The sequence below is a fragment of the Ictidomys tridecemlineatus genome, chromosome 15 (genome assembly GCF_052094955.1).
Source record: "Ictidomys tridecemlineatus isolate mIctTri1 chromosome 15, mIctTri1.hap1, whole genome shotgun sequence".
Taxonomy (NCBI): domain Eukaryota; kingdom Metazoa; phylum Chordata; class Mammalia; order Rodentia; family Sciuridae; genus Ictidomys; species Ictidomys tridecemlineatus.
In genome coordinates, this window is record NC_135491.1 from 22,561,025 (window position 1) to 22,586,823 (window position 25,799).

General features: G+C 39.9%; 1 long non-coding RNA gene across 8 annotated transcripts in view; it reads left to right on the forward strand.

The window, feature by feature from the left end:
• LOC110598691 (uncharacterized) overlaps positions 1 to 25,799 on the forward strand; it is a 216,535-nt gene that overhangs the window by 130,583 nt on the left and 60,153 nt on the right. For 7 of the 8 annotated variants that reach the window (XR_013430835.1, XR_013430837.1, XR_013430840.1 and 4 more), the window contains 2 exons: positions 11,905 to 12,050; positions 12,223 to 13,577. This is a non-coding gene — a long non-coding RNA (uncharacterized LOC110598691). Of the gene's footprint in view, positions 1 to 11,904; positions 12,051 to 12,222; positions 13,578 to 24,846; positions 25,197 to 25,799 lie in introns of those variants that run through there. The other variant, XR_013430841.1, reaches the window with a different exon arrangement.

Genomic DNA, 25,799 nt, shown 5'->3' on the forward strand with positions numbered 1-25,799 from the left:
CAGGGGACAGAGTCCTGCAGTTGAGAGAAAAGGACCTTGTACTGGGGGTTCTGGTTCTTATATTTGTCCATCAAGATCCCAGCTGAGCAACTCCCTCTCTGGGCATGTTTCTTCTCCTGCCATGTGGATAATAATGATGGAATTAAAATTTGGGGGCATGGTGTGCCTTATAAGTTTATCTTTTGTTATCCTTCTTTCCAGTTTTTCCAGTGTAGATAGTAATGCAGCAAGGGTGGTGACTTGTGCTGTATGCCCAAATTCCTGCTCCTTGGACAGTGGGTAGGCTGTACTTCCAGCCTCTGTAAATGGTGGGTGGGGCCAGGTGACCGATTATGGTCCACAGTTCTGTAGGAAAGCAATATGCATTACCTTGGTAGAATTTCAAAGCCATTGAATGTTTTGCTGCATCATGCCTTTATGTTGGGATAGAGTATCCATGAGACTGAGCCCCTGAGCGTAAGAAGGACCAGAGTCCTCTGGCTTACCCACTTGGGACACAGGAAAAGAGGAATAATCTTCATTACATTAAGACATATTGAAGATGTTGGGGATGTTTGTTACTGAGTTTGACTCAGCCTACTCTGATGGATACTGTAATTGTCAACTTGGAAGCAGAAGATCTTGGCTCTGTGCTTAGAATCCTCGAACAGTGAAGAGTGCTTGGTAATGAGGCTCACCATGATAATTGCACTTCCCTCTGAGTAACCCCATGGTTACATGAACGGTGTTTACAGGGACTACAAACTCACATCGGAATTATAGGGGTGACTTTTCCTACAGCTTCAAGTCAGGGGCCAACTCCTTCCCAAGAGTTCAGTGACAACAGGACACAAGAAACCACACAAATAGTCATTAGGGGAAAATTCTGATATTAAGGTAATAAAATGATATGATAGGATAAAGAGATATGCGTGGAGAGAGCTTTTATAGATCAATACCCTGGGAAGACGTCTCTAAGAGGGAGATATTGAGTTGGAATTTGCAGGATCAGAAGAGCCCATGGGGGAAACCATGCTAGGCAGAAATGCCAAGGTAAACATTGGTTGTACTAATTGTGTTGCATTGAGGTACTTTAACAGTTAGTAAGTGAGCACCTACTGTGTGCAAGGATCTCTGCCAGTGCTAGGGAGACATTGATGAACAGGGGACAGGTCTATGGCTCTCAAGGAGTCCTGTGATCAGGGACAGCACAAATATAGACCCATCCACCTATAACCATCTTGGGTGACCTGTCAAACAGCAGGCATGCCTCATGTAGCTAAGTCAGAGCCCCAGCAAGTGATCTCATCTTTGACTCCATTATAGGAGAGTGAATGAAATGCCAAAGGGGCTAGTAACCTACCCAAGCACTCAAAGGAGTAATATATTGTGAGTTATGGGTCATACCTCAGCCTTGAAGGTAAAGGTTCCAGGATACCTTTGGTGTTAGCCAGGCTGTGGGATTCCCATATGGCATTTCTGCAGGAAGCAGATCAGGTAGACTCACACTTATAGGTTGCTCCTAGAAGTGTTTCCAGAGTCCAATTTGCAGCAGAGAGACAGCCCAGGGCTACTTGGGCAGGTGATGTTGATGCATTCAAGAATCAGGTCTTTATTTTCTAGGGGATAATGACAGGAGGGACAAGTGAAAGAAAGCACAGAAAAGGGACCGAGAGTCATGGAGGTTCCAATAACTGACTAGATTTAACTCTGCTTCACCGTTCCTGTTGGTGTCCTAAATCAAATCTTCTTCCAACCTACTACAACACCTCAGCTTATCTTAGCTGCTCTCATAGGCACTGGACAAATCATTATATCACATGAATCATGTAGAGACAAAAATTGCCTTAATGCTCTACATGAACATTATTAGCCATATTGGTAAAGTTTAATTTCTGCAAAGATACAACTATAGGTTTTTCATGTTTTCTGGAGAGTATAAGAGACTCAATATCCCCCTGGGTTTTTATTCTTGGGAGAGAGGCCTGGGTAGGTTGCATCAGGCCACCTGCTTTTGGCTTCTTTGCTTTTATTCAGAAGGAAGTGGGTGCTCAGTGTGTGTCCATGTAGAGCCACCCCTCCGTCTCAGAGGAGCAGAGCCAGGAGACAGTGGAAATGAAAACTGGGGCCTGAGAGACACTGTCTACCTCATGCACCATCTTTCAGTAACAGACTTGGAACCCACTGCAGACAGCCTAGAAACAGGAGGTGAGCTGAGGAGGAGAGAGGCAGGAACAAAGAGAAAATGGCACTGTGACCTGGGAAGGGCAGAAGATGGGAGCCCTATAGGTATAGGTAGAGGATATGCTAATTGGAGGCTGAATCAGAGAAAAAGGGATGATCCTGCCTGGAAACTGGCTCCATGCGCAGGCTCAGAAACCCCTCCTGCAAAGGGGCCTATCTTCAGTTTGAGGTCACCTTTCTTCTTACAATATCTTCCTGTAGCCCTTGAGGCCAGAGCTCATTACTGCATCTGTTTTTATTCCTCAGAGTGGGCAAAACCTAGGGAATGAGCTCCCAGGAGTCAGAACTACAATAAGCATGGAGGAAGTTCAGGGCAATGAATGGGATGTGGCCACTGTTACCACCATCATGGTCACCTTTGTCTTGTTTGGATGCTTTCCATAGCCAACAGGACGGCCATCATCTCACCTGATGCTTACATGGTTCTGCTGACACCCTCCATTTAACACCTGAGGAACAAACTGAGGCAGAAGGAATCTTTGAGAGGTTCAAGTCCATGGGCCCAGAAAGGTGCAAGCCCTCCCCCATTTCCATCACATTTTTTTCCCCCTCATACCCAGGCCTCTCACAAACTCTACCAGAGACTCTGGGGCTGGGTGATCTGTTTTATATTTAATTGTCAGGTGCTACTCTAGGGTAAATGAATAAGATTGTTTGCAGGAGACCTCAGCCCGAATGAAGGAGCTCATGGTGCTTTTAAGGATGTAATGTGTCGGTGTTCATTTCTGCAGCATTTGGTTTTCTGGCATTAGAGCCGAGCAAATGATATGAAATGCAATAAAGCTGCATCCAAACACACCAAGGGAACCTAAAAACAGCTCGGCTTGCAAATGTGCTGAAGACACCAGCCTCCTCCAAGCTTTCCCAAACTCTTTGGAATTAATCAGATTTTCAAGAACATCTGTTTTGGCGTATTGTCCATTTTACATTTAAATTTTGTATAATGGCAGCTGTTGGGAAATCAAAAATATCTGTGATGCTGCAAGTCTGTGGAAATTACACTCGGGCATCAACTCTATGTTAAGTCAGACTGTCTGCCAAAGGAGACGTTGAGCTAATCCTTGCTGAAGATTTCATTAGGTGGAGCACTGTCTGTTGCTGGTCAGCTGGGGAATTTATCTAGCTATCCTTCTGAGCCCTGGTGTTTGATGTTCTGAAATTCATACAACTTTATTTTTATTCCAAGGATTAAAAAGTAACGTTTGAGCAAATGCTTAAGAAGGACAAGGATAGAAGTTGTGGGTCCACAGTTTTCAGGGCCAAGAGGATGTGCTCTGACAGCAGCTAGAGAGGGAAGAAAGGTGGGCTGAGTCTCGGGGAGGACCTGGCATGCAGGCTTGACCTCCAACCTTACCTGTGGGTCTTGGCCTGAGGGATGTCTAACTTCTTCTCCAGCCATCTTCCTCTCCAATCACGTATGCCCTCTTGCTCTCCTGGCTGCTGTGTGTCTGGACCATGGCAGGTCCCCTGTTTCTTTTTGTATCTGCTGTTCTTCTACCTGGATTATACCTGCCCTGCCTTTGACATAATTTTTTTTTTCCTCATCCTTCCAGTCTCAACTCTGTGTCACTTCCTCAGAGAGACCCTCCCCTTGCTGGGTTGTCTAAAAGAGCTCCCACTCCTCTGGCCTTTTACCCTGTCTACTTTTCCTCCCCTGCAGTTATCATTATCTACAATTACACCTCTATTACTTACTTGCTTGTTGTACACTACTGTTAGCATGGTAGGCTCCTCTGCCTCCCGGTGGGCATGTGTCCCATGAGAGGTGTATACAAGGCTGTTGTTACTGGGAGTTGGGCTAGGACCCCTGGAATCAGGACGAAGGAACCCTGCAGTGTCAAGAGAGCAGAGCATGGGAGCAGGCTTGGGCCACAGAGACCCATTTTTTTTTTTTTTTGTCTGATAAAACCTAAAAGGAATGATCTGCTTGAGGACACTGTGTGTTTTCACATTCACCCAGGATGTGACCTGGCATTTCCCAAGTGGACTCAAGTGGAACAGGAAAGAAGGAAAATATTTTGAGAGTTAATCATTTTATTTTATTAAGTAGAAATACATCAACTCACAGATTGATTCTCTAGCTTTATCAAGCTAAAAGATTTGAGGGTTTTTTTTTTTTTGATGGGGAGGCATTTGTTGTGAAGATTATTATACTTGTCAGTATTTTTTTCTTTTGTATTAGTGCATTATACTTATATATAATAATGGAATTATTACATATTTGTACATGCACATGATATAGCAGTATAATTTGGTTCATTTTGTTCTCCTGTACTGAATATTTTCTTTTTTAAAAAAACATGCCTAATTCAAGAAAAAGTCTAAAGCAGGAATATAATCCACTGCCTGTTTTGTTACATAAAAATTTATTGGGATGAAATCATGCTCATTAGTTTTCATATTAACTGTGGTTATATAGTTTGGAGGCTATAATGGCAGAGCTAAATAGTTGTGTCAGTGATACATTGCCTGCAAAGACTAAAATATTTACTTCTGGCCCTTATAGGAAGAACAAATAGCAGATAATTGACAAAAATCTTTGAAATTTGCAGGCTTAGTTTGGTGAAGATCTAGACCACACCCTTCAGTACTTGACCTCTGTGCTCCATTCCTTGGAGACACAGCCTTCTGCTTTGGGCCATGGCTGGCTTGTTGGATCCACGTTTTGCCCTACCTGCATGGTTCAAAGTCTCCCTGTTAGAGGCCAAGTTAGAAACAGGGCCAGCCCCTCCATCCTGGGGGAGGGGAGATTGATTAGGTGGTTCAAGATAGAGCTAGTATCTATTGAAAGGAAAGGCTGAGTGGCAGAATTTCTGTGGTCTTTGGGAGAGTGAATCTCATGCTATGGCTGGACCAAGGGCTCATAACTAAGGACAGGGCACACCACAGGGCAACTTGTCTTTTATAAAGAAACCTGCAGCTTAATAAACAGCTCAGAGATATAAAACAAAACAACTTTTCAGACATCCAGAGATAGCACCTCTCTGAAAGTAAGTTCCTGATCCCTAGTAGAGGAGTCTGGATGGGCCAAGAGTGAGACTGGAGGGGAAGGAGGAGGCCACTTAATTAAGGCAAGGTGGCTGCGATTAGCCCTCAGCCCTGCATGTGAATGGTAATTATACTTGGAGCAAAGGGCTGGTTGAAAGAATGACATAATAAAGCTCCCAAACTGGTCGGTATAATTTCCCCTGACACCCTCTGTGCATGAATAACACACACAGTCAAACAGAAGAGTAATCAGATTTGAAATATTCCTTTAATAATATGTTTGCCAGATCAAATATTAAAAATAGAAGATGGAGAAAAGGAGCAACCATCCCCCGTGGTATCAGTTCCATAAATATTGCTTCATTAAGCTGTCTGCATCCGCTCAAAGAGATGGATATTCAAACATGGCTAAGGTTCCAGACTGCTTGTTGTGATGAGGCGGAAGACTCCGGGCTGCCAGCATCACCTCACCTCCCTGTGCTGCGCCCGCTGCTGTGGTGAGGGGCCATCAGTTACCAGCCGGAGCTGGCCTGACATCTGCCCAAAGGACATGTGTTTATTTATTTGGAGTCAAGCCTCTCCCATCGGTGTACCAGTGGCTTCCATCCCAGCCAAACAGCAGGGAATTAATAATGATGGCATTTGACTTTCCTAAGACCTTCCCTTGGCAAAGCCTGCATTCATCCTACTGGTATAACTCTGAGGTCAGGGGTAGGATATAGAAGGTAGATGCTCTGTTGCTAACCAAGGTCCAAGGTCAGCAAGGAGACCTTCAGGCCCCGGACTTTGACGTAGTGGTATATAAAGGGAACAAGGAGCCCTTAATTCTTTGATGAGAGTCAGCAAAGCATTGAGAGGATTAAACCAGATCTCAATTTAAGGTCCCCCAAATTTGTGTTGGATCCAAGTCTCCAGGCTAAACAGTGAGAAGACTAATTACTCAATTAGTCAATGCTCAGAAATGATCCTTTGATCCCGTCAAGATGAGCAAGATGAACCGTCTTGACAGGCTATCTCTGCCTGTCAAGAACTATGAATGTGCTGAATTTCTTTAAGAATGTTTGGAGTTTACTGTCAGTAATACAGGACTAGTCAACTCTCAAAGATGCAGAGGTAAACTCTATAACTAATTGATTGGTGATGAGTCTCCATCATCATACGTAGAAAACCTTGATTCCTGAGTTCATGGAATCTTTCCTCTCTACTTCATCATCTGGACATTGCCAAAATATTGACTTTAGGAAACAGAGCTCACCTAGGTTTCAATTGAAAAGAAAGAAAAAACAGGGCCTCGTAAACTCAGAACACCATGGGCTGGGTGTTGAACCAAATGAAGGTGCAGTTTTCATTTCTAAGGGCGGAGGTTTTGTCTCTTCAACACACTGTGGCCCCAAGACCCAACAGTCCCTGCTAGACAGGGTGTGTTCTAACAGTTTGATTGTGATGACGGAAAGAGTTAAGGGACTACAGTGAGGAAGGAACCTCAGTGGAAAGATTCTGTCCCTTGTCCCTGACTTAGGCACATGTTCAGGGAGGCAAGGGGGCCAGGCCTCTTAGGAGAGGGCACTATTTTTTACTGACACTCTGTTCACCTTCTTTCCACTGAGTCTTGTCTGAGCAGCACATAGAGCCAAGAGTTTCAGTCACTGGGGGTTTTTCTGTCTCCTTCGCATTTTAGCAGCTACATGTGGATCCAGGTGTTGGAGTCTGGGCTGACCTGATTCCTGGGGGCCTTGTGGCAAGATCTGGGAGAGTGTAGAAGAACATATCTGAGCTTTTCTCATCACCTTCTCAGAGGGAAAACTCATATCTTTCCTAAACATAATCAAGCCATCGCCATGCAGGGAATCTGCCATGTGGATGGGTGTAATTTCTGTATTGGTAACTGGGATTATTTGAAACGAGTCCCAAAACCCAACAATGGTTCTTTGGGTTTCCCCCCAAACCCCCTTCCTGACAATGGCTCAGTGGAGGTTGCCCTCTAGCAGATTAGAGTCATCCCCTTTGCTTTTACCCCTCCCATTCCTCACCAGCACCTCCTGATTCTGGGTCAGAGTTCTCAAGGAAAGCTCCAGGGTCAGAACTCATGATAATTCCCAGAGCTCAGTAACTTCAGAGTTTACCACTCTGTCCTATTAGCTCAGTGATTTACTTAGTAAGTTTCTTAAGTGGACTTAATCTCTCTTTCTCTCTCTCATTTAGCAAGTGCTAAAGAGCTGCTAAGGACTCACTAGCACCCAGCTGAGATCCTTGATGCAGCTATAAGAACTTCAAAAGGGGAGAAACTTTCTCCATCTGATGATTTATGTTATTTAAAGTTTTTTTTTTTTATTGACCCAAATTTTCTCCATCTCTACCTCAATTATCTCAGACCCCAAGAGGGATTTCTACATTTCCCCCTCTTTAGGAAATCTTCCCGCTTCAAAGTGGCTCAGAGTCATGGGTAGAAATTACCATGAACTGAACTTGAGTTGGGAGTTGGGTGCTTGGTCCTCTGGAGTCACACTTGGTGGGGGCCACAGTTGAAGCTAGAATGTTCTGCGCTTTCTGCCTTTCTTGGTGATCCAGCCTATGCTCCCCGGGGTTGAGAGAATCCTGATTTTCACAGAAAAATCAGCCATGAGGAGCTCATTGTGGGTGGAGTGTGAGGAGCAAGACTCACACACTCCTCAGGCTGTAATTACCAAGCATGCACCCCTGCAGTGTCACAGGGGAGAACTAACAGCCAGAAAAAAGTGAGGCCATCCCTCCAAGAAACTCCTCTACTGGGCCAGTGGAACTGGGCAGGTGGCCAGCTCCAGGCCCTTTCCTCTGCCCACCCTGACCTTGCTGTGTTTATCAGGGGGATTTAGAATTCTACAGAGATCTGGATGGAGAATGAGAATGTCAGTGCAGTCAGATGTCTTACCATGGGGGGCAGGTCTTCCCAGGAGCCCAGTGCCTCTCACTAGAATTATTTTGGTAGCTTTGCTTAATCTAGTATCAGCTTCCTGTTTTCCAGTTGTGGGGACTGCAGGTTGGGGTGAGTGTGTGGCAACGCTGTCCTCGGGTCTGGATTGAATAGAAAAATTGCTCCCTAGGTTCATATGGGAGGAAGGCCCCAGGTCAAGTTTGTACTGCTTGTACTCATAAAGGGGAAGAGCACTTCTCCCCAGAGCAAGGGGTACCAACTGGTAGGTAACAGACAGATGTGAGCAGTGGGAACATGAGGTTAAGGGAATAGTTCTATAAACTGGACTCACTTTGCTGACTCTCCACCCACATGCTATTTCCCTGTAGGTAGTCAACAAGAAGTTTCCTCAGCAAACTACCTGTTATCTGCAGGAGAAATTTAGGTACCAAAATGCTGATAAGAAGAAAACAGGTTACTCTGAAGGGAAGATCTTTTTTGACCCTTACATAGCACAGATCTCAGAACTCAGGGAGATAAGAATAATTCCCCCTAACCATAAAATCTGTAAGGACAGGTTCCAATCAGAACCAGTCAGCATGGACCAAAATGACCTAGAGTTGTTATGCACAATGGGGACTTTAAAGTCTGATGTCATCCTGCTGTCAGTCAAAAATCAAGAAGAGGACCTGGGAAGGACTACCTGGAAACTTCTCTTGGACCTCCAATAGAACTGGGACATACCATGAGACACCGATGACTCCAAGGGAGCACTTATCCCTGGACCATCCTGTAGTGGTTTCAAACTCCATAGATGGATTCAGGCTGCTGTTCTGGAGACTAATGGCCCTGGCATCTGCAGTCAGAGTGGAATTGCCCATTTGTTGACTACCTAAAGGATGGTCCCCAGGATCCATGTGGTCAGTATGTCCCCAGTGCATGATGAACGTCTCTAAGGCTTCACTGGGACACATTCTACACGAAAAGACAACATGTCTAACTTCACAGTGTAGATGGAGGGTTTATCACATAGAACTGTCCATTAGATCTAAACCATTACAAAAAGCATCCTGGATAATAAATCATTATTTCACATTGAATGCAAAGGCAGCCCCCTTTCTCAGTATGGCTGTTCCCTTGTAATCATGATAAATGGAAAATCCTGGACAGGTGAATTTTAATAGGCATACAAATGCACTCAGATTAATTAGATTACATTTTTAAAAAACTTTTCTCTTTTGCTCCATAAATCTAAATGGGGGCCTCTAAAAGATAATAGCCATCCGCACACTAAAATGCATTATGACATAATAAAAGATTATTGATGCACATATGCAGTTAGACATTATGTTGGATGCAGCAGAATGGCATACAAATGCAGCAGGAGCTTTTCCGAAGCATATTTTTGCCGACTGTGGTTAATGGGACTCCCTGGCCTAAAGGTACGGGATGAGTGGACTAAACAAAGTCAGTGCCTATTTCTGCTTCTGACTTCTGAACCGATACCCTTAGGTCAACAGTATTTCCTTCCTCAGTCCTTTAGAAAGCAGGGGCATTAGATAGAGGTACACTATGACTGCCCTGGTCATACCTTCTGGCTGAGAAATAAAGAATACTGTTTGACAGCTAGAGAGGGAAGGGCAGCAGCACCAGATGAGCCTTGAGACACAGTGGCCACTTTTAAACCCCACTTTCCTTTTCTACATCTGACCCCGAGTTCCTTACTATTTCTAAGATGAGCAAAGAAATGGTCAACCCGGAGGAAAACATACAATGAATGGCCTCTATGAAAAAGTTTAACATTTAGAAACAGCTAAAAGGCAGACAAAGACCACGAGGCAAGAGAGGAGTAATTAAGAGTTCTTTATCACGATCACGATCTCTTACAGTCAAGTGTATGGACACTGTACTGAGGTGAGGTAATCTTAGTTGATCCTCAGTCACTCTTTGAGAAAGGCATTTCTATCCACTTGGAAATGAAGGAGGAAATTGAAGTATAGGGAGGGAAAACATTTGCCAGATATAGCAAATAAAATATAGGACACCCAGATCAGTTTGAATTTCAGAAAAAAAAAATTGGATTATTTCTTACTACCTGAAATATGTTTAAAAAAATGCTGTTTACCTGCAGTTCGCACTGAACTGGATGTTCTGTATTTTATTTGGCAACTCTAGCCCAAGGTCACAACCAGACGAATATTAATTGGCAGTGTCAGGACTTAAATCTGCTCTGATGTGGTTGTTTTGCTGGTTTTGTGCTGAATTTCCTGCTCAATTGGTCACTGAACTACACCTCAGGGTGACTCCTCCTTGTCAAACTGGAGCTGTGGTATCAAAAATACCAATTTGTCATTCTTGTTAACTGAGAACATGGTGGGAATACAGAAATGAGGTCTCAGACCTCAACATGGAGTAGAGCCACCCATCAAAGGCTGTTGGAAATTTGGTGGAGGAGAAGTGACCTGCATGTACTTTTGCACCACCCATGAGAGCACATCCTGCTTCTGGGAGCTTCAAGGAGGAGTCTCTTCGACACAGGCCTCCTGGCACGATGTGTCAGCCATGGGAAAAATGGCGTCTGTCACCGCTGGGGTAACGGGAGTCTGTGTTCCACTGACTGTGCTGTTTCTGTCTAACCCTGTTTGAGTCACCTCTCCCTTACCAGCTTGCACATCCTGCCCGAGTGCATAAACCTATTATTCCTTTGCTATCTTTTCTTTCAAACCAGTCCAAACACGGGCAAATAAACTGTGTGTCAGTTTGGAGCACAAACAACATTTGTTTCTCCTTGTCTTGGTGGTCTCACCTCTTGCAGTTTTGATAGCATCTGCAAAAGATAAAATTCATACTCAAGCATCTTTAGAGCTTCTCTCGCATTCTCTCTGATCTGGGGCTCCTTGCAGCTTAGGGAATTACACCCCACTGTTCACATTTTCAACCAGTTAAGCAGGAGTTTTCCTCTGAAAGCCTGGACCCAGTAAGTGACTGTGTATATTTAAAGATCTTAATTAAGGGGCTATCAATCAGAATGCCTGGCTTTGATGCTCTTGATTTTGACTCTTTAGTTCACAACATGTTTTGAAATATGACATTTGGATGCACGGCTCTCAAAGACTTTTACTTGTAAAAAATAAGTTGGGGGAGGTGGTGGAATTCATATTAGGGCAATAAACAGAGATGAATTCCAAACTTAATGACATGCAGACATTGGAGAAAACAGACCTCCCTTTTGATTAAAGCAGAAGGAGGAGGTAGGGAGTGAGGAAAAAGGGGAAGATTTTGGTTTCTCTGTTTGAGTATACTATTGGGAGAAAGGAAACATTCAAGGAGGTAAGGTATACTCCACACACCCTAAAAATAACTTGCTTTCATTAATTCAACTACCACATATGTACCTTTGAGAAATTGATTTGTAAAAAAATTTGGAAACCATAGAGTAGGGTTCCATTCATTTAACAAAAATTTGAGAAAAATACAGATTCCTGTTTAATTCCATTAGGCATTAGGTTGCATAATTTCTACAATTCCAAGGTAATGCAAAACAGCTCAGGCTGCAAATTTAGTTTTTACTAACCTAATTATCTAAAATGAAATGAACTCACTTTTAAATGTGATGTTTACCTAGGGAAGTGTTATTAATTTTTGATTTAAGCCAGAAGTTTTGATAGTTCATTTCAGTTTGAGCTGGAGGTGCCTATTTACCTCCACAGTTTGTTCTTTTCTTTTCTCTTTTGGTACTGGGGATTGGACCCAGAGTACTTAACCACTCACTGTATCCCTTCTTATTTTTTATTTTGACCTAGGGTCTCACCGAGTTGCTGAGGTTGGCTTTGAACTTGTGATCCTCCTGCTTCAGACTCCTGAGTTGCTAGGATTACAGGCTTGCAGCACCATGCCCGGCTCACTCCTTTCTTTCTTGATCTTGAGACCTACAACATGCAAGACGGTGGTAGGTCCTTTTCTTTTTTCATCTCCCAGAGCACTGTTGACAAATAACAAGGCTTCTTTTTTTTTTTTATCTTATTTTCCTAATGAATAATGCACGACTTGTTATCAGTCTCCTTGTTTTAAAGCACTTTTAATAAGCGAATCTGTTTAATTGATTCTACTTGATTCCCCAGTCACTGAGCTGGAAATGGGACAAAAGGAGTGAATTCATGATAAACCCAACTGCATGGATGAATCTTTGAGATGTTCTGCTGAGCAAATGAAGACAGATAGGAAACAGTGTGTTCTGCCTCGGCCCAATGACATGAAGTTTGACAACAGCCAACACTGTGCTGTCAGAAGGACTGCTGGTTGCCTCAGGTGGGCGTGAGGATATTGACTGCAAGGAGCACAATGCGACTTTCTGGGGTGATACCATGATGACAGTTGTGGTATGAGTATAACACAATGGAACTAAGTGCCATCTGGGCACAGGAGGAGACTAACTAATCAGTGTTGCTTTAAATGGTGGGAAGTCAAGAAGAGCTACTGTGAAATATGAGCTGGACTGTGCACCGAAGGGTAATTTAGATGGAGGAACAGTCTGGGTGTGTTCCATGATCAGATGTTTATCCCGTATTTACTGTGTCCCAAGCCCTGAGAATAGAGACTCTAATAGGGAGGAGCAGCTACTGGTCAGAAGGAGTTTACCACCCAATGGAGGAGAAGAACCAGCATGAAGGAAGCACCACTCTAATGTCACAGAATGAGCAAAGGAATGGAGGAATGGAGATCCTCAGTGTTCAAAGGCAGAGAGTGATGGGGAGGGTTGTGACCAGGGGAGGATGGGGTGGCCAAGTCTTGAAGGAGTTTATGTGCTGGACCTAGAGGACAAGACTCGATCTGAAAGCCAGGGAGGAGGGCAATTTCCTCACTGGGAGAATATAGAGGAGTGACCTGCTCAGAACCTTATCTTAGAAAAATTATCTCAAAGTTTCCAACCTGGGCCATATGATTGGTTGCATCCACGTCCCCTGTCAGCAGGAGGTAGGGAGTATTAAACAGGAGGACCAGCCAGGAGACTGATACAGGAGGACAAATGGGTTACTTAGGCTGAGCGGTGTGGGTGTTCTATGTGTGGTGACTTGATAAACAAAATGTGATGTGGTCATTTGACAGAATACTATTTAACAACTATGTCATAAAAGGTGAATTTTTGATACATACTGGGACATGGATGAACTTTGAAAATACCGTGTGAATGAAAGGAGCCAGTTAAAAATGACCATTTATTGTACAATTCTGTTTACATGAAATGTTCAGTATTGGAAAATCTACAGACAGAATGCACAGTAGTGGCTGTCTGGGCTGGATGAGGGGAAGGAGAATGAGGTGGTGACTGCTAATGGGCACATGATTTCTTATTGGGATGATGTAAATGTTTTAAAATTTGATCACAGTGATGGTTGCCCAACTGTATTTTATAACGTAAATACATGAATGATATGGAATCTAAGTCATATCTCAATAAAGATATTTAAAAAGCAAACTGGATCTTTTTGTAGCACTTAAAATTATATTTCACAAAGAAAATCTGGATACTCAGCTTATCTTGAAGGAAGAGAGCCTTAATCTGTTTTGTATTGTATCTCAGAATACTCGAGACTCAATAATTTATAAAGAATGGAGATTTATTTGGCTCATGGTTCTGAAGGCTGGGAATTCCCAAAGTATGGCCCTGGCAACTGGTGAGGGTTCTTTGGACCGAATTATCCTATGGTAGAAGCTGGAAGGAGTAAAGAGGGTGAAAGCGAGAGAGGGCTAATCTAGCCTTTATAATCAAATCCACTTTCTTGATACCTAACACACTTCTGTGATAATGACTAACCCATGCACAGCCATCATGACCTAATATTAGGGCCATCTCCCAACACTGTTGCCTGGGGAATTAACTTTCTGTGAACTTTGGGGGACACCTTCAAACCACAGTGGAATAAGGAAAAGGAAGGAGGGGACAAAGAGGGAGGTATCTAGCAACTCTGGCAACTGTACATGAAGACCCCTACTGTAATACCATCAGTGGAGCTGGGTGATGGCCTAATTCATGACAATCTCCTCCCCACACATCACGACGGGTCCTTGAGGTTGTTTGAACTTGTGATTCCCTAATTTAGGCAAGCATAGAAAACAAAATGTTCAAATCCACATTTTTGTCCTTCTATGGATACCTAGGACAGCTGCTTTGAACAAAACAAACACCATCCTTGAGCTTACAGACAAAGTAAAATAAAACCAGAATTGATGGAAGTTTATTTTTGTAAAAAAGTTCCTGACTTAGCTATTTGAACAGCTATTCTACGTTCCAAGAACTGGAGCTATTATCTTGCGGCTTACTGGTCTCTTCAGGGCACCAGCCTGCCTGTGTTAACCCTGACAAGGTACATCTGAGTGAGGATTTGGAATGCACAGAGGATTTGCTCCACCTTCTTCTCAGGAGGAAATGGAGATAAGGAAGTAGTTCTTAACTGCAGTTCGGTGAATACACAAGAACCCCATTATCAGCCCCCTACGGGTAGGGAATAAAAGGAAAGTGGCCTTAGCTAAGAAAAGAAGTGGGAGAAGATTGCTCACTAAGTCCTTCCTTCAACAGAACTTTCCTGAATCTCTACTATGTGCTAGTGGTGACTTTTAGACCCAATTTGGAGCCTAACCATGATATGTAGTGTAAGGGACTAGCGAAACGTTGGAGGAAGAGACCACAAGAGACTGGCTTCATGCAATAAGCATAAGGGGATTTTTATTGAGGATCCTGATTCAGCGCGCTGAGACTCCAGGCTCACTCAGGAAGGGAAAGCAGCCCAGAGCCAAGAGCAGGGGTTGAACAATGCTTAAGTACACTTTTTGGGGAGGGCGGGGGCTTTGCATACATCATAGTCTCCTTCAACAAATCACCTTACACCTCGGGGAAATCAAACAACAATTCTTAGACTTGATTAGTACATTCATTGGCGGGAACAGGGCTGGCTGGAGTGATAGGTCTTTCCTAAGGAGGGGGTTACATTTAAACTGATTGGTTCGGACCCTGAATGTCTACGTGACAAGCAGCAGAGGGTCTTGAATGCTTACGTGAGGAGTTACACAGGATCCCAGGCCATAAATCAACTAAATGGCCAGTAGGGCCTTGTCTTAACTGCCTCAGGAATTTAACCCATGCTTTGCAGTTTAGAAGCAGGTTTACAATGCCTGGTCCTTTACATTTTAACTCAGGCTTTGCAGCTTAGAAACTTTACCCTTTCAGTAGTAAGTTTGTCTTCTTGCCACCCAGGAGCACAAAAATCTCTCTCCTGCCCTCCTTCTTCCCTCTTCCCTCCCTCCCTCCCTTCTTCCTTCCTTCCTTCCTTCCTTCCTTCCTTCCTTCCTTCCTTCCTTCCTTCCTTCCTTCCTTCCTTCCCTCTTTCCCAAGTAGAACTAAATGAAATGTCATGTGAATTTATCTATTAATTTATTTATATTTTACTGTTATTTATTTTTCAATTGACAATACATATGTATGGAATAATGTTTAGATATATGGATACATGGTAGGATGATGAAATCAAGCTAATTAACTGTCATCTCCATACTTATCACCTTGTTTCTGTAACAGAACATTCAAGATCTGCTCTCAGCAGTTTTTGAGTATACATACTATAATTGCCATATCATACAATAGATCTCCTGAATGTTTCCCTCCTGTCTAGATTAAATTTTGTGTCCTTTGATTAACATCTATCCCAAATCCCTATCTCCTACCTTTCTCCACCCCACATCAGCCCTTGGTAATCACCATTCTACTCTCTGCTTCCAGTAGTTCCACTGTTTTTTTGGATTCTACATAGAACTGATTATTTCTGTGCCTGGCTTATATCCCTTAGCCTATGACCTCCAGGTTCAATCATGTTGTCACAAGTGACAGGATTTTCTTCTTTCATTTTTTTAAGGTAAAAATAGTATTCCATGGTGTATACATCCACATTTTCATTATCTGTCCATTCGTTGATGAACACTTAGGTGGGTTCCATACCTTGGCTCATATGAATAATACTTCGATGAATATAACAATGCAGATATCTCCTTGTCGCTACTTTAATTTTCTTTGGCGATACCTACAAGGGGAATTGTTGGATCATAAGGCAATTTTAATTGTAATTTTTAAGAGAAACTCCACAAAGGTTTCATGATGTCTATATTAATTTATATTCCCACTAATAGTGTTTTCTTTTCTCCACATCATCTACAACATTAGTTACCTCTTACAATTTTTCTACATTCTTAATTGATGCATAACAGTTATATATAATTGTGGGATTTGTTGTTACATATCAGTCCATGCACACAATAGAACAATATAGTTTGGCCAATTTGGCTTACCTCTTGCATTTTTGATAATAGTCATTTTAACAGATGATATCTCATTGTGGACTTAACTTGTGTTTCTCTGATGATTAGTGATGTTGACCACCTTTTCACATACTTGTTGGCCATGTATACCGTGTCTGTTGAGAAATGACTTTTTGGGTTCTTTATCTATTTTTTAAATCAAACTATTTGTTTCCTTGCTATTGATTTATTTGAACTTCTTACATTTTATGGATATGAACCCATTATTGGACAGATGACTTGAAAATATTTTCTTGAGGGAAAGGAGAAATACTGGGGAATGATATTGGCCAAATTATATTGTTATATTATGTGCACTGTACCAAAGTATAGCAACAAATCCTACCATTATGTACAACTATAATTCATCAATAAAAATATGAAAAAAGAAAATATTTTCTCCTATTTTATTGGATGTCTTTTCATTCTATAGATTATTTACTTTGCTGTGCACAAGCTTTTTATTTTGATGAATGCAGTTTGCTTGCTTTTGCTTTGGTTGTATTTACTTTTGGGATCAAACTCAAATAATCTTTGCTAAGACAGACGTCAAAGAACTTCTTTATGTTTACATCTAGTAGTTTCATAGTTTAGATCTTACATGTGAGTCTTTCATTGATTCTGAATTGATCTTTAAAAATTTTAAAAACAAATTTAACATTTTAAAAATTATTATTATACACTGACTTAACATAATGGCTCCAATTCTATTCATTATTGCAAATGACAAATACTCTTCTTTTTAAATGTTGAATAGTATTCTACTGCATGAAAGACCTCCTTTTGTTTATCCATGCATCTGTTGATGGACACTTATGTTGTTTTCATAGCTTGGTGACTGAATAGTGATGCAATAAACACAGGAGACAGACATCTTTTCACAGACTGATTTCAAATCTTTAGGATAAATACCCAGAAGGGAGATTACTGAATCATATGGTAGCTCTCTTTAAAGTTTTTAAAGGAATTGCCTTACAGTTTTCTATAATGGTGATACTAATTTATAATCTCATAAATAGTGAATAAGGGTTCTCTTTCCTCTCTCTCCTCACCAAAACTTGTTACAACTAATCTTTGTTTCTTGGCAGGGTGGGTACCAGGGATTGAACTCAGAGGCACTTGACCATTGAGCCACATCCCCATCCCTTTTTAAAATTTTTTATTTAGAGACAGGGTCTCACTGAGTTGTGGAGCACCTACCTCTCTTGCTAAGGCTGGCTTTGAGCTCATGATCCTACTGCCTCAGCCTCCTGAGCTGCTGGGATTACAGGTGTGCACCACCACAACTCAGCTATAACTCATCTTTGATAATAGTCATTCTTAAAGATGTGAAATGATGATTTTTTGTTTTAATTTGCATTTCTGTAATGACTAGCAATGTTGATAATTTTTTTTTTCAAATATCTGTTAACTATTTATATGTCTTCTATTGAGAAATGTCTATTCAGGTCCCTTGTCTACTTTTAAATTGGATAATTTACTTTCTTGTTTTGAGTTGAGTTCCCTATATATTTTGAATATAACTCCGTTGTTGGATATGTAACCTAGAATTATTTTCTCTCAATCTTAGTAAGTCTCTTTACACCATTGTTTCGTTGTTGTGCATAATCTTTTCAGTTTTATGCAATCCCATTTACCATTTACTTACTTTTGCCCATTTTGCCTATGCTCTTGGGGTCAGATTAAAAAAAATAAATCATTGCCCCAACACCAATGGCATGTAGTTTTTTCTATTAAATTTTCTTTTATAGTTGCATAGTTTCAGGTCTTAAATATTTAATACATATTGAGTGGAGTTTTGTATATGGTGTGAGATAGGGTTCAATTTCATTCTTCTGCATGTAAATACTCAGTTTTCCCAACACCATTTGTTAAAGAGACTATCTCTTAATAGGGTTGAAGGGATTATCCTTTAATCTACTATCCTTGAAGAGACTATCCTTTTGAAAAGATTTTCGTCAAACTCTTTTTCTGCATCAAGTCAGATGATTGTATGGTTTTTGTTCCTCCTTCTGTTAATATGATGGATTACATGCATTAATTTGCATATGTTGAACCATCCATGCATTGCAGGGATAATAGTGGATGACCCTTTTATTGTGTTGTTGAATTTGGTTAGTAGTGTTTTGTTGAGGATTTTTGCATCTTTGTTCAATAATATTAGCTTATAATTTTCTTTTCTTCTTATGTCCTTGTTTGGATTTTGTTTCAAGGTTATGCTGATCTTATAAATAGAGTTTGGAAGTATTCCTTTTCAATTTTTTGGGAGAAGTTTGAGGATATTAGTTTTTTATGTTTGGTAAAATTCAAACATGAAGTTATGTGATCCTGGGCTTTTCTTTGATGGGTGACCTTATTACAAACTCCTTATTCATTGGTTTGTTCAGATTTTCTATTTCTTCATGATTCTATTTTGGTAGATTGTCTGTGTCTAAGAATCTGTTTCTTCTAGGTTATTCAATTTGTTGGCATATTTCAAAGTAGTCTCCTATGATGTTTTGTATTCCTTTGGTATCAGTTGTAATATCTTTCATTATTGATTTTATTTGGGCCTTCTATTTTTCTTAGTCAAGCTAAAGGTTTATCAGTTTTGTTTGTCTTATCATAAGGCCAACTCTTAGTTTTATTTCTCTTTTGTATTTTTTTTTAGTCTCTATATCAAGTTTTTCCTGTGATTTTTATTAAGTTCTTCCAACTGCTAACTTTGGGCTTAGTATTTTCTTCTACTACCTTAAAGAGTAATGTTGAGTTGTTTATATGAAATTATGAATTCTTTTCTAGCATAGGCATTTATTGCTATAAATATTTCTCTTAGAACTGCTTTTTCTATATCCAATAAATTTTGGCATGTTTTGTTTCCATTTTCATGTATCTGAAGATATTTTCTAATTTCCCTTTTTATTTGTTCATTGACCCCGTTGACTGTTCAGGAGCATGTGGTTTAGTTTTCAACTATTTATGAATTTCCCAAAATTTCACTTGTTATTGATTTCTGGTTCCATACCACAGTGATTAGAAAAGATACTTGGTATGACTTCAGTTCTCTTTTAAACTTTCTAAGGCTTGTTTCATGCACCAACAGGTAGTCTGTCCTGGAGAATGTTCTGTGTGTCCTTGAGAAGAACATGTATTCTGTTGCTTTTGGATGGAATGGTCTCTGTATATCTATTAAATGCATTTGGTTTAAAGTGTGGTTCAAATCCAATGTTTCCTCTTTAATTATGTATCTGGGTAATCTGTCCATTGTTGAAAGTGGGGTATTGAACTCCCTTACATTATTGTATTGCTCTCTTGCGCTTTCTTTCAAGATTTTTCAATATTCGTTTTACATATTTAGGTGCACATGTATTTACAATTTTTGTATCTTCTTGATGAATTGACCCCTTTATCATTTATACACTGTCCTTACCTCTTTAAAAGTGTTTGACTTAAAATTGATTTTGTGTGATTTCCATGTACCATCTCTGATGGCCTTTGGTTTCCATTTATGTAGAATACCTTTTTTTAAATCCCTTCTCTTTAGTCTATATATGTCCTTAAAAGTGAGGTGAATCTCTAAAAGGCAATACAGACTTAGGTCTCATTTTTTATCCACTCAGATACCCTGTCTTCTTAATGAAGAACTAATCAATTTACATTTAAGGTAATTATCAATCGGCAAGGACTTATTGCTGCCATTTTGTCAATTGTTGGTTGTTTTGTAGATGCTTTGTTTATTTCTTCTTTTATTGGGTCTTCCGCTGTGGTTTGATGGTTTATGTAGTGGTATGCTTTAAATCATTTCTATTTTTGTTTTGTGCATCTGCTAAAGATTTTTGCCTTGTGATTACTGTGAGACTTATATGGAACATCCTTTACTTACTTTATTTCAGGCTTAAAAACTTAACTTTGCTTGCACACAACTCAACACTTACTTTCCCCTACGTTTTAAATTTCTGATGTTGGAAGTTGCATTAATTTTTAATGTATATCCCTTGACAATTATTTTAGCTGTAGTTATTAATAGTTTTGTCTTTCAACCACTGTAGGGATAAGGGAGCTTTACACACCATCATGACAGTCGTAGCATTTTCTGAGTATGAGTCAGTTTTACTTATTCTTTATTAAGTTTTGTGCCTTCCTGTGTATTATGTTATTAATTAGCAGGATTCAGCTTAAAGAACTCCCTTTAGCAATTCCTGGGAGGCAAGTCAACTCCCTTAGCACTTGTTTGTTGGGGAAATTTTTATTTCTCCTTCATTTCTGAAGGGCAGCTTTGCTATGCAAAGTATTCTTCATTGACAGTTTTTTCCTTCAGCCCTTTGAATGTATCATCCCACCTTCTCCCGACCTGCAGAATTTCTGAGAAATCCACTGATGGTCACATTGGCACCCTTTGTTTCTGATGTATTTCTTATCTCTTGCTGCTTTGAGAATTTTTTCTTTTTCTATGATTTTTGGTAGTTTGATTATTATGTGTCTTGGTGAACCCCTCTTTTGGTTGATTTTACTGGAGTCCTCTGCACTTTCTATACTTGGATTTTAGAATGTATCCCCAGATTTTAGCCATGACTTTTAAAAATACCTTTTCTAGTCATTTTTTTCCCTTCCCTTCTCCTTCCTATTATGCAAATGTTTGATCTCTCGATAGTGTCTCATAATTCCTGTAGGTTTTTGTTGGTGTTTGCCTGTTTTAACATGTTGATACATCAGCCTGCTGTCTTTGGGGCCTCAAAGTTTCTGATGCCTTTGGCCTTCAGCAGTTGGATTATAATGTGTCTTGATGAGAGTCACTTTTGAGTTCATTTTATTTGGAGTTTGTTGAGATTATTTGGAAGTTGTAAGTCTTCAATGGGCTCCAGAGTTCCAAAATTGTTGCTTCAGACAGATTCTGTCAATGCAATTGCTGTTCCAGTGGGAAGACGTATTTCTGGTGCTTTCTACTTTAGCATTTCTAGAATTCTTCTATATGGTTCTTTTTGTATGCTACAGAATTTCACATACCAGAATTTTGTTGAGGTTTTTGCATCTCTATTCATAAGAAATTTCAGTCTATAGTTTTCTTGTTATGTCTTTGTCTAGTTTTTGGACAAGAGTATAATACTGTCTTCATAGAAAAAATTCAGAAGTGTTCCTGATCCTTCTCCCTTTTTGGGAGAGTTTGTGAAAAATTGGTATTTTTTTTTTTTAATCTTTGACAGAAATCACCTCTAAATCTACTGGGTCCTGTGCTTTATTTGGTGGCAAATTTATGTATTTATTTATTACCTGAATATCTTGGCTTGTTAGAGGCATACTAGATTTTCTATTCTCTCTCAAGTCAATTTTGGTAGTTTGAGTATTTCTAAAAAATTGTCAAGTTCATCCAAGTTATCTAATTCATTTGCATATAGCTGTTTTAGGTATGTCTTAATTTCTCCTTCCTGTTGAAGGATAATTTTGGTGGATATAGAATTCTCAACTGTCAGGTTTCCCCCTCCCCACCCCCTTATTTTGAACCTGTCGTCTTGTGGCCTTCTGATGAAAAATCAGCTGTCAACTATATTGAGAATCCTTTGTACAACATGAGTCACTTTTCTTTTGCTATTTTCAAAATTTTTTCTTTATCTTTGTCTTTTGACAAGTGCCTTATGATGTGCTTAGGATCTGATCTATCTGAGTTGATTCTATTTGGAGTTCATTGAGCTTCTCATATGTATACCTTAATGTTCTCTATCAAATTTAGGATGATGTTGTTCATATTTTTCAGTTATCTCTTCTGTCCCTTTATCTCTTTCCACTCTGAGATTCCCATTATGCATAAGATGGTATTCCTGTTAGTATCCCTCAGGGCTCTTTGGCTGTTGTACTTCATTTTTCCCCCGCCTTTCTTTTCCTCAGATTAGGTAATCTCTATTGAAGGCTGATTTTTCTTTAGCATTCTAAATTCTATTTTACATATCAGTTGTACTTTTTTTCTTAAATAGCTCTAAATTATATCTTTGTTATTTATGCACATATGTGGATATCATGAATAAATAAGTTAAAAATAATAAAGGAAGAAATAGATTTCTGTTAAGTAGCAAAAATCCTACCTAACAGATAATTTAAAAATTAATTTTATGTTTTTGCTTAACACATACATTTGTATATATTTATGAAGTATAATGTGATGCTTTCATTTTTGTGTACATTGGATAATAATCAACTCAGGGTAATTAACATATTGTTTTAAACTTTTGTCATTTCTTTAGGGTAAATACATTCAAAATCTTTTCTTTAACTGTTCTGAGATGTACACAGCATTACCGTTAACTATATTCACCCTACTTTGCCATAAAACACTAGAGCCTATTCTTCCTATCTAACTGTACCATTGTACCCATTGACCAACCTTTCCATTTTCTTTCCCTTTACTCTCCCAAGTCTCTGGTAATCACTGTCCTACTTTCAACTCCTACAGCATTAACCCCTTTAGATTTCACATATGAGTGAGCTCACGCAGTATTTGTTTTTCTGTTCCTGAATGACTTTAGAAAACAATGACCTCCAGGTCCATCTATGTTGTTGCAAATTATAAGATTCCACGCTTTTTATTTCTGAATAATATTCCATTGTTCATCTACACCACACTTTCTTTATTCCTTCATCCATTGATGGTCATTTAGGTTGATTCCATATTCTGGCTACTGTGACTAAAGCTGCTATAAACATGGGAGTGCAGGGGTCTCTTTAGCATGTTGATTTTATTTCATCTGGTATATATCCAGGAGTGGGAATGCTCTACCACATAGTAGTTATTTTTAGCCTTTTTTTTTTTTTTTAAGGAGCCTCCATGTTGTTTTCCATAATGGCTATAGTAATTTGCCTTCCTACATGTGAGTTCCCTTCTCTCTGCATTCTTGCCAGCACTTGTTATTTTTTGTCTTTGTGCTTTTAAATATTATATTTGATTAATTTTATCATTTCTATCTCTTTATTAATATTATCTATTTTTAAGACATTGTTCTCAGACTTTCCTTTGTGTTTAAACATAGTTTTATTTAACTACTCTGAATATTTAACATAGCTGACTTAAAATATTTGTCTTAAGTCCTATATCTAGGCTTCCTCAGGGATAGTTTCTTTTGATTACTTTTTTTTCTGTATATTGGCCAATTTTCTTACTTCTTTGTATGTAACATAATTTTTTCCTTGAATACTGAATAACATAATATATACTATGTATATTATATTATATAATATATATGTATTATATATTTTATTTATACTATGTATATATAATCTGTATACATATATAATATGCATACATATATAATACATGTATATGTATTATATATACTATGAATATATATATACTATAATAATACAATATATCTTATATTTTGTAAATAAGATTCTCTACTTTCCAAGATTTGTTGTTGCTGTTTGTTGAAGTTGTTGCTTTTTTTTAATGAATTTTTCTGACTGAAATCTGTAGAGTCTGTATTCTCACTGTGTGTGGCTACTGAAGTCTCTGCCCACTTAGCTTTGAGATCCGAAAATGATCCTTAAACTTCTGAGACCAGTAAAACTTCCAGTGTGTGCCAAGGAATTCTATGCCCTCAGCACTCAGCCAGGCAAATGACAAATGTTCCTTCGCTTCCTGCTTCTGCAAAGCCTCATGATTGGCTAGAAGTTAAGAGTTAGCCCCTCTCAAGTCCTTCCTGAGAACATGCACGTGTGTTTTTCAGGAATATGTCAGAGCTTTTCAAATCCCCTAGGAGCATCTCACTTCCCTCTCCTCACATTGCTGTTTTAAGCTTTATGATTAATCTATCTTTTGCCCTAATTCGTATCCATCACTTCAGAGAGCTGTAAAACACTTGTCTCTAAATTGTTTTCAACAAATATCCCCAGGGGGTAAGTCTTTTCACACTGAGCAAGCTTCAAGTCAGGTCAAATGCAGACAGCTACGCAAGTGGATACTTTCTGTGAACCTTCACCCAGGTCAAATATTGACTACGTGAGGGAATGAGGCTTTGAAAGAGTTCCAGTTCTCTTTTTCTTCCTCCTGCCAGGCTGCACTGGGTACGTGGCCTATGATTTTTTTCCAGGTTACCACTGAGCTGGAGAGTAGGGCATGGGAATAAGGTAAGTAAAAAATGCCATAAAGTTTGCTATTCTTGCCGAGATTCTGCCAGTTTTCATGAATAAATACTCCCTAGGTTCCTGCAACTTCTTGGTTAATTTCCAGAGCTCTGAACAAGTTGACTTGGATTTTTTTCACTCTTTTTATGGAGGAGAAAATTCTTGGAGGTTTTTACTCTACCGTTGTTGGTGACATCATTTTGGCAATGGGTTTTAAGGAGAAAAATGAGGCAAGGAAAAGGGATGGAGTGTGTCAACGGGTGAACGTTCTGGTACTATTTTAATTTTTTTTTTTTTTTTTTTTTTTTTAGAGAGAAGAAATATTTGAAAAAGGCCTGAAGGTTGCTGAAGTTATGAGCCAAGCAGATGCGTCTGGGAAAGTGGTTTAGATGCATGTGCCAAGACCCCAAGGAAAGGCCCTGTCTGAGATGTCAGAGGGACAAATGAGGAGGCCAGTGAGTGTGATGTGCTTTATTGCTAGCTCTTTCTGGCCCTTCACTCTGGGCCTGATGTCTTGTGGGCATCTGTGGAACATGTGGACTCTGAGAAGTAAGACTCAGTCACAGAATTGGCCAATGCCAGCTTGGATATAAATGACTCAGAAATCTGCAGAGCAAGCCTGGGATGGGCCAAAGAAGGAAAGGAAGGCTTCCTGGAGGAGGTGAGGGTATAAACCTGAAGGCTGTTCTCCAAATCATTCCTGCTTCTGCAAAGCCTCATGGTTGGCTAGAAGTAAGAGTTAGCCCCTCTCAAGTCCTTCTTAAGAACATGCTCAGCCCTGGCATGTGTGTGGCCTTCAGTTTTCCAGGAATATGTCAGAGCTTTTCAAATCCCCTAAGACCATCTCACTCAGCATGTATGTTAGGGGAAGAATCAATACCCATTTTTTTTTTTATTGGTATGTTCTAGTACAGACTGATAAAATATCTCTCCCAATCCTTAATTTTGAAGAACTATCTAATGATCAAATATTTGGTCTTCTTGCTGACCTCTGGGAGTCCAAAGTCTCCTCAGAAAGGTCACGAGGTTTACCTTCCTGCCTCCTTGTGCTTGCTTACATCCCATTTTCAATTTTCTTATTATACACTGGGTGAACGTCCTGGTACTAAAGTTACACTAACTGACAAGGCCTTTCCTGAAGAGTTCACATTGGTTGGAGCTGCACAAGGTAAAAGAATTCTCCATGGCTAAGGCAATAATAGGGCATGAAACCGTGGCACAAGTCAGGTGGGCTTGCCAAGCCGTATGGTAGCTCAGGATAAAT